We start from the raw sequence: 12653 nt of genomic DNA on the forward strand, positions 1-12653 counted from the left end.
GACAGGACCCATTGATTATGGGTCAGGCAGTGGCCAGACAGACATGATTCCTACCTTCCTGGAGTTCATATGTAAGCATTGAAACAGTTATCAATTAGCAAATAAGAACAATTGAAATTCTATCTTCAGAAGCTAGAAGCCACTTAACAATAATAACAAGGAGGAGGAGGAAAAAGAAAACAAAAGGAGAAAGACAAAAGGTTTCAAGAAAATAAAACATAAGTTATAAACCAAGAACAAACCAAAAAGAAACCCAGGGACCACGTGCTCAGTGCTCCTTCCCGTGATGAGACTGCTACCCTGGTGAGAGCAAGGCTACTGAGCCTACCTACATAGTAACCAGGGCCAGTGGAAGACTTCCTGCTTTCCATGCTTTTCCACTGCATGCCCAGCAGAAGGGAGGGCAGAGGCCACTCATGATGAAAGAAGGTCCTATCCTGCTCATGCCTTGTTCTTCCAAATGCTTGTCCCTTTGAGAAAGGACCACTCATATCTATAGCAGTACTTGAGACATAGCTAGCAACGAGAAAAAGTATGCAGCATAAATTAATAAAAGTATTGTCCAAGTAGTAAGTCAAATGCCTTCCAGGTCAGGCAGAAAATACAGGCAAGTAGAGTGGCTGGTGTGGTGAGTGGCGTACAAGTTGGGGGCTAAGGAGCAGTGTGGGCCCCCTTTCAAGGGGCGGCAGCAGCTTAGCTCCAAGGGAGTATCACCAGGAGGAGAACATGGGTCCAGTATTGCTCAATCTTCTTATTTTGCAAGAGGAGCCAGAAATCTAGACTTTTGTGTGAAATCTCATTACCAAAAAATGTCATTTAAAAATTTTATGTTGCTATTGCTATTTTTAAAACACTGTGAGGACCAGACAAACGTATCTGTGGTCCAGATGTGGCCCCAGTCTGCTAGTTTACAGCTCTAGCATAGCTGAAAACAACAGAGGCTGTATTGGGGGAAACACCTCGACAAAGAAAATAATTGTGGGAAAGTTATTTTCAGTTCATATTCATGAATATTCATGAATTCTTTTGGTTTATATCACTTTGTGACTAGGCTAGATGTTGAGAGATGTGAGGCAATATCATGAGGTTCTCTGTACAGGGGGTCTCTCTTGGCCTTCTGTAGCCTTGTCTGAGCAGGTACATGAGTCCTTTCGTTAGCTCCAGCATGCTAGAAATCTCCTTGGGGTGACTGTTTGTGTTTAATTCATCTGAATGAATGAAGCAAGTGTAAAATACTTTTATGTGGGTCTTTCTATACAGTGATCAATGTGGGGACAAACTGGGCCATGCTCTGAGAATGATCCTAACAGGCAGCAGTCCCTGACTTCTGGATTTGGCTTGCTCACATTGGGCATAAATATGTTTAATTATAAGTCATGGAGGAGTGAAGAACAGAGGCCTGATATCACTCTGGGAAATAAGAAAAAATGGGCCTTGCATCCCAGCCAGTATAGAGCAAATTTTCAGGGTGTGACCTGCAGAGAACATCTGTGACCTTCTTTATTTCAGAAGTTCCAGGAGGAGGCTATGGCTCTGGCTGCCACCACCGGTTGAGCTGGTCAGCAGGAAGCTTGACGTGCCAGAAAAACAAGGGAGGGAACAAGAAAGGCATTTTTCCAACTTATCCAGATGCCTCGGAACCTAGAGTTGATTGGCTGAAGAGAACTGATTTGAATGAGTCTATCTTTACTGGTCTACATTAGATACGGTAGGCTACATGATGCTATAACAAACAAACTCCCAAATCTCAGTGGCTTAACATGGTAAAAGTTTATTCTTCTGCTTACACAAAGTCCATTGTGTGCTCAAAGGGTAACTTCTGTGGGACTCTCCTTCAATCCCATAGATTCAGGGATCCAGCTCCTTCCCTCAAGGGCCTCGGCTCTTCCCTGGGCTTTCTCTGCAGTCCCTCTGGTGGGATAAACAAAGAGGGAGGATTAATTGGCATGTTTTGGAGCCAGGCCTAGGAGTGGCAGTCTTTGCTTCTGTCACATTTTGTTGTCCAGAACTTAGTCACATGGGAAGCTGTTTACCCTGGAGGAGGAAACAATCTGTGTGAACATATAGCCATCCTGATACACCACCTATTGACTGTCTGAGCAGAGAAGGGAGAATTATGTCAACATGTTCCTCTCCCCCTCCCTCCCTTTCTCCCTCTCTCTCCCTTAATCTTAATTTTAAATTTAATTTTAATTATTTTCTTGTCCCTTAATTTTTTTTTTTCTGTCATGCTGATTATGACTGGCCAACCACAAAAACAGTGAGCCCAACTGATAATAAGCTGGTAGCCTGGCTTTTCCTGAGGTTGGTCTTTACATATCAGGGAAGAAGCATGAAGGTCTCATGCATCTTGGAGCACAAGAGCAAATTTGTCTGTAATTAGCCTATGGCTAATTTCTCACTTCTAGTGATGGAGCTGTTATCAAAGAACTCCCATCCTTCTCCTTAGTTAAGTCTAAACTCCTAAGAGCACATAGACTGATATAAGATGTATGCAAACCAGTCCAATTAAATATTCACATAGGTTCCTTTACTTGATTTCTTCCATTTTCATGACTGAAACAAATAATTTAGTTTGCTAATTCTTTGCACTTTCAAAGTAGCTTCGATCAGAGGACCTAATGGTAGTTTACAAATAGTTAAGTCATTACAGTCATTCTAATGAGTTTTTGAAGTAGTTGAGCCAAACATCAAATTTCTTTATCTTATAGGGGAGACACTGAATCACAGAAGAGTTAAGAAATTTGTTCACATTCACTGTCACAAATAATTATTATTGCCAGAAGTTCCTAGGGCTTTTAATCATAATTTCACAATCTTATCAGCTATAAGCTAATAGTTGATGAGACCAAATCAGAATTTGCATTTAACCCTCCTACATTACTCCTGAAAAAATTAAAGTATATTTACGTTTCATGTATTTTAAAATATGCATTTTTGAATCATTACCACTAAAATTAAAGGTCCTTTGTCCTAATTCAGAAATGATTGGAACATATATTTAAAGAGATTACTCTATCCAAGACAAGGTTTGAAAGTTACTAGGTTATGTTAGATGTCCAAGGAAGTGGGACCTCCCAGTTTGTGAATCTGCTTCATGGGGAGTGTTTGTTCCTACGAAACAAGCCTAAACAATATGCCTGACCTATGAATGCAGTTAACAGAGTATCAGTGCAAGGTGGTGTTCTTAACACAAACAGCTTATATGGGCAGGCAATGATATACTAGCCAAGTAGGTGAAAAATGACTTTTTAATGCACCCTATATAGAATTGTTATGTAATAAAGATAGACTGTCAAGTGGGCTTAAAGTGACATTTTGTGGGAGGGTTTATTGGCCAGATGCAGTGAATCTGAGATCAATTAATTTTGCTTTGAAGTTTGTTCTTGATCCAGATCTTCAATAAGAAGGTAGTTTCCAAGTCACTGGTCTGTGAACACTGCTTGTGATTAATTACCCTTTTATAATCTTAGGAATTCTGTTCTTTGCTATATTTTGAATAACTCAGACTCCATGGGGAGTTGTATTTTGGCTGGTATATTTGGAACTGCTAATAAACACCTACTTCCTGTTTTTCTTACTACTGTGTATAGCAAATTGTAAAATTACTTGTATTGCCATCTCTGTTTCTTGTGTGTTTAACCAGCTCTGATTTATGTTGTGGGATAATCTGCATCAAAGAGTCTTTGCCAAAAAATTTCTCATAGCTTCAAAATGTAAGATACTGTATCTTACTATTGCAATGTAAACTTGAATAATGATAGAGAAAATATTCCATTTCATCAGCACAGAAAAATTAGAATTTTAGTATCTTGAGCCACAAATAACTCTTGGAAAGAAGTTTAGTGTATTTTTATTTTTTTACATATGTTTCTAAGATCATTAATTTTATTCTTTTATGGAGACATGTGATGGAATAGAAAAGATGTTTCTGTTTTCCTTTTAGTGTAAATTTTCTTGCTTAAGTCTAAACAGTATATTAAACCAGTAATAAGTATTGGTTACTCATAAAAAATTTTTAATTTGAAAAACACTCTGGTTGTTTTTGTTGCTTACTTTAGGCTGTCTGGAACTGAGACCTCCAGCTTCTGTTGTGTAGGCTGCAAGCTCATGTCTAAGTCTGGGAAGCTGCTAGCTTAGAATAGCTCAGGGATTCCCATGGAGGAAGAGGCCCCTGGAGAAAATCAGTTCTGGTCTCGCGCTAGCCCTGAGAGGAGGGAACTATCCTTTGCCTTCCAAGCCCAGAGTGCTATTGAGTGAATGATCAACAAATATTCATTCTCCTTCACTTATAGAGAAGTATAGAGGGTTAATGAGTTACTGGTGCCCTGGAATCTCTACTCTTTTCCTACTCTCCCACCAGAGCTCCAGGTTATGTTCCTGCAGACCCAAGCAGGAACAGAAGTGTTGAAAGTGATATAAGATGCGGCATAGACACAGCCTATGAAGGTAGCACTACATTGGCTGTGGAGGAGTACTAGCCTTAGACCTGGGCAAATAGGTGTCTTTTCCAGATGCCTGCTTTAGAGGATGCTGTTTGGACCCTCCTCTGCTTGTACCCCTGTATTAAGTCAGGGTTCCCTAGAGACACAGAATCAGATTATATATATAATACATATATATATCATATATATAATCTGTGTGTATACATGTATATTTTATACGTAATATATAAATATAAAATGTATTATATAAAATATATTATATATAAAATATATTTTATATGTAATTATATATATAGTATATATAAAACCTGTGTGTCTACATACACATATATATACATACACACAGTGATATATATGTGACACACATATATAACATATATCTGTGTGTACACATGGGCGTGCATGCGCACGCACACACACACACACACAGTTTGTTAGCCATTGTGGAGACTGAGAATTCCCACGATCTTCCGTCCGCAAGTTGGAAACCTAGGAAAGCTGATGTATAATTCAGTCCCAGTGTGAAGGCCTGAGAACCGGGGGAGCTGATGGTGTAAATCCCAGTCTGAGGACCAGAGAAGATAAGATGAGATGTCCCAGGTAAGCAGACAGGAAAAAAGGGCAAATTCCTCCTTCCTCTGCCTTTTGTCCTCTTCAGGCCCTCATGGATTGGATGATTCCCACCCACGCTGGGGAGGGGAAGCTACTGAGTCCACCCATTCAAATGCTGACCTCACCCAGAACTCCCTCCCAGACACACCCAGAAAGACTGTTTAATCTGGGCACTCTGTGGCCACTCAAGATAACACATAATGTTAACCATCACAGACTCTAACCCATGGGGCAAAAGGTACTTGTGGCATTAAGAAGTGTCCACCCAGAGCTCACGCCCAATCCCTCCATAATGTGAGTCCTAGGACTACAGAATTCCTGTCCAAATGACCATAGTACTTCTTCCAGGGCTTGTGAAGACCTCTTTCCTCATCCATCCTCCCGAGGGGTGGCTTAGAGGTGGCCTGGGGTGACTAGTGTGTGTGTGTGTGTGTGTGTGTGTGTGTTGGAAGGATGGAGCTTGGACATGAGGGATGGGGTGTCCACACACATGCACCTCAGGTTCTTACATACAAGATGGAGCCAGCGGTGGGAACACAGGGAGTAGACCAATGCTTGATGCCTTCATTCATTGTCTGTCCTGGCTAAGAGATGCCAGGGGCCAACCTGCTGTGCACTAAGAGGGGATGGAGCTTAAAAGCCTAATGATTCTCCCACGTTTTTCTCTTCTGCTCCTGCTCCATGTCTTCCACCATGTCTGAAGCTCCTAACTTACCATTCTCATGTTTTCACCTACCACCTCTCTGCAGTTGACTTCCCAAGACATCCTTCTAACCTCTCCTCATCAAACTCCAAATTTCTCTGTGCAACTGCCTGCTTGTTTTCTCTTCATGGAGGTCCCACCAGTGCCTCAAATGCAACATGGTTAACACTAGAATCAAAATCAAAATCTCCCACAGCCACCTCCTATTTTTGAGGTCTTTGCTTTGGTTAATCACACCAACTTCCATAATTATCTAGGCAGCTGTATTCAGAAACCAGTTTTGACTCCTTTCTCTTATCCGTTGCCCTCATTGAATTGATTCCAAATTAATCAATGATGTCTAAATGTGAAATAGGATGCGATTGTGCAAATCTCCTGTTTACTTTCCTTCTCATGGCTGCTGCCTCTTGGAGGTTTCATGGCTGCTCACTAGGAAGACTTTCCAACTCCCCACTTCCTCCTGCTTCCTCTCTACCTCCCCACACAACCCAGCTAGACTCATCTTCTTACAGCGTAGAAGCACTCATATCACCCTCCTGCTCAAGACCCTAAAAGCAGCCTCATTAGCTGATCTGATTAAGTAAAAACTCCTTAGCCAGTTATGTAATTTTTCATGTTTCCATGTGACTTTATGACACAGATATTCTGTATCTCCCATGAAACCATTGTGATCCAGCAAGATTTATTTAAAATAATACCAAGAAACCTCTCAACTTTAGTGAATATTTTTTCTTTCTATTCTTTTAACGTTTTTTAAATCGTATAATATTTCAGGTAGATAAGGACTGGGAATAATATGATGAGCAGTGTGTATGCACCATTCAGCTTTTTCAAACCCCAACATTATGTTGTATTTTTTTAGACCTTTCTTTTCTTTTAATTTTTATTTTAGGTTTGGGGGTACATGTGGAGGTTTGTTACGTAGATAAACACATATCACGAGGGTTTATTGTTACATCGCCCAGGTATTAAGCTCAGTACCCAATAGTTACCTTTGCTTCTCTCCCTCCTCTCACCTTCCCCCCCAAGTAGACCCCTTTGTGTTTATAAGTTCTTATCATTTAATTCCCACTTATAAGTGAGAACATGCAGTATTTGGTTTTCTGTTCCTGCATTAATTTGCTAAGGATGATAGCCTCTAGCTCCATCCATGTTCCTGCAAAAGACATGATCTCATTCTTTTTTTGTGGCTGCATAATATTTTATGGTGTATATGTCACACATTTTCTTTATCCAGTCTGTTATTGACAGGCATTTAGGTTGATTCTATGTCTTTGCTATTGTGAACAGTGTTGCAGTGATCATTTGCGTGTATGTGTCTTCATGGTAGAATGCTTTATATTATTCTGGGTATATAAGCGGTAATGGGTTGGATGGGTTGAATGATGGCTCTGCTTTCAGCTCCTTGAGGAATCACCAAACTGCTTTCCACAATGGTTGAACTAATTTATAGTCCCACCAGCAGTGTATATGGGTTCCCTTTTCTCTTCAGCCTTACCAGCATCTGTTATTTTTTGTCTTTTTAGTAATAGCTATTCTGATTGGTGATGGTATCTCATTGTGGTTTTGATTTGCATTTCTCTAATGATCAGTGATACTGAGCTTTTTTTCATGTGCTTGTTGGCTGCATGTATGTTTTCTTTTGAGAAGTGTCTGTTCATGTTCTTTGCCCACTTTTTAATGGGGTTGTTTTTCTCTTGTAAATCTGTTTAAGTTCCTTGTAGATGCTGGATATTAGACCCTTGTTAAATGCATAGTTTCTCCCATTCTGTAGGTTGTCTGTTTACTCTGTTGATAGTTTCTTTTACTATACAGAGCTCTAAAGTTGAATAACATTCCATTCGTCATTTTTTTAACTTTTGTTGCAATTGCTTTTACTATCTTTGTCATGAAATCTTTGCATATTCCTAGGTTCAGGATGGTATTGCCTAGGTTGCCTTCCAGGATTTTTATAGTTTTGGGTTTTATATTTAACTCTTTAATCCATCTTGAGTTGACTTTTGTATATGATGAAAGGAAGGGGTCCAAGCTTCACTCTTCTGCATATGGTTAGCCAGTTATCCCAGCACCATTTATTGAATGGTGTCTTTTCCCCATTGCTTGCTTTTGTCAGCTTTGTCAAAGATTAGATGGTCATAGATGTGCAACCTTATTTCTGGGCTGTTTATTCTGTTCCATTGGTCTATGTGTCTGTTTTTGTACCAGTACAGTTTTGGTTACTGTAGCATTTTAGTATAGTTTTGGTCACTGCAGCCTCGTAATATAGTTTGAAGTCAGGTAAAGTGATTCCTCCAGCTTTGTTCATTTTGCTTAGGACTGCCTTGACTATTCGGGCTCTTTTTTGGTTCCATATAAATATTAAAATAATTTTTTCTAGTTCTGGAAGAATCAGACCTTTCTTTTTTAAAATCCAAGAAATAAAACTTCACTGAGTAGAGGCTGCTGGGTACCTCAGTTCCACTTTCCTCACTCCCCTTTTCTCTCCCAGAGACAATTAATATCTTGAATTCAGTATTTATCCCTAATATACGTAAGTTTATACTGCATACTTGTATATCCAAAACTATATTTCATTGCTTTTCAGGTTTATAAACTTAATATAAAAGTCATAAGTGGCTGGGCGTGGTGGCTCACACCTGTAATCCCAGCACTTTGGGAGGCCAAGGTGGGTGGTTCACTTGAGGTCAGGAGTTCAACATGGTGAAACCCTATCTCTACTAAAAATACAAAAATTAGCCAGGTTTGGTAGCACATGCCTGTAATCCCAGCTACTTGGGAGGCTGAGGCAGGAGAATGGCTTGAACCCGGGAGGCAGAGGTTGCAGTGAGCCGAGATCGCGGCACTGCACTCCAGTCTGGGTGATAGAGCAAAACTCCGTCTCAAGAAAAAAAAAAAAAAAAGAAAAAGTCATAAGTTAGCAATTGGTTTGCTCTACATATTGTTTTGCAGCTTTATCCATGTTTATTTCACTTAGCAACTTTAAGATATTTCACTACATGAGTATTCCACAATTTATTTATTCATTTCCTTTTGACAGACATTTGTGTTGTTTTCAATTCTTTGCTCTTACGGAGTTGCTATGAACATTGTTGTACTCACCTCCTTGCACCTAAACCTGAGAGCTCCTATAGGATTCATACCTAAAAGTGAAATCCCAGGGTTATGGTTGTGACCATCTTCAGCTTTCTTAGATTCTGCTAAAATTCTTTGCAAACTGTACCCATTTACATTCCCATTGGTAGGATGGGAGGAGGGTTCCTATTTCTCCTTGCATTTGTGATCACCAGATTTTAAACATTTTGCCAGTATGATCAGTGTGAAATGGAATCTCATTGTTGCTTTAATTTGCATTTCTCTCATTTTCCATAGGGAAGACGCATGAAGTACAGGCATGAAAGAGCCACAAAAGATCCATACATTCGGCAAACCCAAAATAAAGACTTTTATATAGCAAAAGATACAGTAATGTTAAAAGAAACAAAGAGATAGATACACAATGCAAATAATACAAGGATAGTATTCAGAATGTGTAAAAGAACTATACATGTTTTAAAAATCAACTTTTATTTTAAGTTCCAGGATGTGCAGGTTTGTTGCATAGGTAGACATGTGCCATGGTGGTTTGCTGCACAGATCCACCCATCACCTGGGAATTAAGCCCAGCATCCATTAGCTGTTCTTCCTGATGCTCTCTCTCCCCTGCTGCCCCAATAAGCCCCAGTGTGTGTTTGGTACCTCCTGCCATGTGTCCATGTGTTTTCATCTAAGAACTGTAAATTTTAAAACAAGATTGATAGAAAATACACAAATGTTATGAAAGGCAGTACTCAAAAGAAGAAATCAAACATATACTTGGGGCTCAGTAAACATATGCTGATTATTAAATGAATAGAAAGAATAGGTGAAGCAGATCTCAGATGTCAATGTCATTGTTGGGTGCCCCAGGACACAGACCCTGAGACAGAGATTTGTGTGTGAGAGGTTTACTGAGGAGTGGTTTTGTGGAGAATGAAAAAAAGCAGGATTGGCAGGGTGAGAATTGATCTGGGAGCTTTGGAGCTAGCATGGCCCTTCAGCTGGATCTAGAATTGAAGCAAGTGACGGGGCCTTGCATCTATCAATTATGGATTATAGGTCTCTCTGAGGAGGGGAAGCAGCCTCTGATGGGGCAGATCCTTTTGGCAGAAAGGATCATCCAAAGAGAGACTCAGCTATGAGCCATCAGTAGCCTATGCTCCTGTCAGCTAGGGGAATTCAGAGGAGCTACATGGAGCATACCCCAGCATCCATCACATTGAATATTAAAATCTGGTGAATTAATCAAAATACTGTGATTAAGAACACGCATTGGAGCTAAGAGAGCCCTGGGATTTAATCCTTATCCAGCTAGGTAACTCTGGGCAAGTTAACTGTTCTTAGTCTCAGTCACGATATTCTTTCGACAAATATTCATTGAGTGCCTAACAACAACTACCTTGGGATTGTGAAAGTTGAGTGAAAAAGAGTTTGGCACCATTTCTGGTGCACATTTAATGCATGGCAAACAGTAACTATTTATTATTATTATTAACAATTGTGGGTAAAGCACGTATTACTTTTGCACTGTCAGTTTAATACAGCAAGAAACTTTCTTGGAATGTGCTTCTGTGGCTTTCTTAGATAAATGGAATACTCAAGAGGCTAGTGGGATTTAGAGTAGGATTATTCTCTGGTCTAAGCCGGTAAATGCCTTAGCTGTTTAATAAAACATTTCCTGGATTCATATTTAAAACATAACTGACTTCCCACTCCTCAAGGTCAATTGTTATTTTTTTCTTCCTATTTTCATATGACTTAATTTCTAAAACAAACAGGTAATCTCAGGCAAGAGAAACAATACAATTGCCCCATCTCTTCCTTAAGTCTCCCAAGTGACTGTAGTAAGTAGCTTTAGATATTAAAAAATTCTTTCTTTGTTAGAATCGGGTAGAATCAAACACATTTTAGAGCTGGAAAGAACCGTAGGCTTTAAAGATTATCCAGGGCAATGGGTTTCATGTTTTAGGCAGCAGGAATCTACCTCCTCTCATTCTCTAACACTTTTTCCATAAATGAAATCTTATGCAGTAAGTCCATTATTTGGAGTAAGTCCATTATTTGGAGCAAGAAAACACAGATCAGCTCTGGCTGAACTGAGGTGGAGACTGGAATTCACCTTGTCTGTCTGCTTCTTGCAGTCCACCTTTTTATATGGCTGTTCCTAATATACTTATTGGACTGTAGTTACAAAAAAAAAAAAAGAGAAAATCACTTGTGGTGTAGTGCAACCCATTTATTGTAAAGACGAAGAAATGCCTGGTTGTCTTCCTACCTCTCTGGCTGCTCTTCTCAATCTCCTTTGCTGGATTCTACTCTTTCTACCATCTAGGCTCTTTAGGACTCTGTCCTTGGACCTCTCCTCTTTCCACACTCATATTATTTGATGATTCTTTCTAATCTCATAGCTTTTAATTCCATCTGTGCGCTCTTGATTCACAAACTTGTACCTCCAGGCCAGATCTCCCTTTGGAACTCCAGTCATATTTCCAACTGCCTAATCGACACCTTTCTGGGAAATCTAAGAGATTGCTCAGAATTTGCACATCTCAAATGAGACTCTGGGACTTCTGCAAAGTCTATTCTGTCGTATTTAATGGCAACTCTGTCCTTCCAGTTGCTAGGACCCAAATATCTTAGTCATCCTTGACTATTCCTTTTTTTTTTTCTTATGGCATGCATCAGATCCACCAAGAAATCCTGTGGGTTTTCCCATCCAAATATATTTTGAATCAAACCACTTCTCTTTCATCATTATTAACCTGTCTCATACCATCATAATTTCTCATCTGAATTATTCCAGTAGTGTGTCCTCTTAATCAGGATGATAATTTTGAAGACTCAAAGGGAGAAGGGCATTAGCAATTGCATTGAAACACATTGCCCAAAATTATTCTGGGCAAACAGGAGGTATGGTCACTCTTAACTCACCTTCCTGTCCCATTGAAGTTGAATCCTAATATATTAGCCAGAGTGCCCCTGTTCAAATCTAGCTTTAGATTATTTCACACAGTTGTAATCTCTTCAATGGCCCTTTGTTTCACCCAAAGTAAAAGCCAAAATCCTCACAAGGTTCTGTGCTGTCTGCTCTTTCATTGCCCGGCAACCATATTTTCTATAATATTACTTGCCTCTTCTGACTCTTTTTCTCCAGCAGTGTTTTTGCTGTTCTTCAATCATGCCAAGCATGCTTCTACCTCAGGACCTTTGCGCTGGCTGTCTCTCTGTCTGAAATGTCCTTCCCCTAGATGTCTGCATGGCTGCATCCTTCAATTCGCCTATATCCTTCAATTGGCACTTAGTCATTGAGGCCTATCCTTGTCATGTTATGTTAAATTATAATAATCCCTTTCCTCTCCATATTTCTCTTTCTTTGTTTTAATTTTTTTCATAGTACTTGCCATCCTCTAATATTTTATATAATTTACTTACTTATATTTATTTTCTGTCTTTTGCCAATAGAATGCAAATTCCACATGGGCAGGGAACTTTTTTTGTTTGGCTTCTAGTGTACTTCCTGAGCCCAGAATAGAACCTGGCTCACAGTGGTAACTCAAAAGATATTTGATGATAACTGAGTGGAGAAGCCTTGAAGCCTTGGAAGGTTAAAGAGCTTCCCTCAAGTCACTTGGTGACTTGAAAGCCTGAATCTGGAGCCAGAGTCCCTGATTTTCCATCTTGGGGTTTTGGTTGGGTCTATGTGACCACAATGTGTGATGAGATAACAGACCAAATTACTGACTGTTCAGGTGAGTTCCACCATAATTGGGCACTTTACCTTGTTCAAATCTGAGTCCTGAAAATGGCGTTGGAAATGG

The 12653-nt window shown here is 39.7% G+C and overlaps 1 long non-coding RNA gene across 3 annotated transcripts in view; it reads left to right on the top strand.

Annotated features, from left to right (window-relative positions):
* The window catches only part of LOC129487874 (uncharacterized), a 41139-nt gene extending 37106 nt beyond the window's left edge, over positions 1–4033 (top strand). For all 3 annotated transcript variants that reach the window (XR_010122368.1, XR_010122367.1, XR_010122366.1), the window contains one exon: positions 1510–4033. This is a non-coding gene — a long non-coding RNA (uncharacterized lncRNA). The remainder of the gene's footprint in view (positions 1–1509) is intronic.
* The last annotated feature ends 8620 nt before the right edge of the window (positions 4034–12653 follow it).

This window comes from Symphalangus syndactylus, chromosome 8 (genome assembly GCF_028878055.3).
Source record: "Symphalangus syndactylus isolate Jambi chromosome 8, NHGRI_mSymSyn1-v2.1_pri, whole genome shotgun sequence".
Classification (NCBI taxonomy): domain Eukaryota; kingdom Metazoa; phylum Chordata; class Mammalia; order Primates; family Hylobatidae; genus Symphalangus; species Symphalangus syndactylus.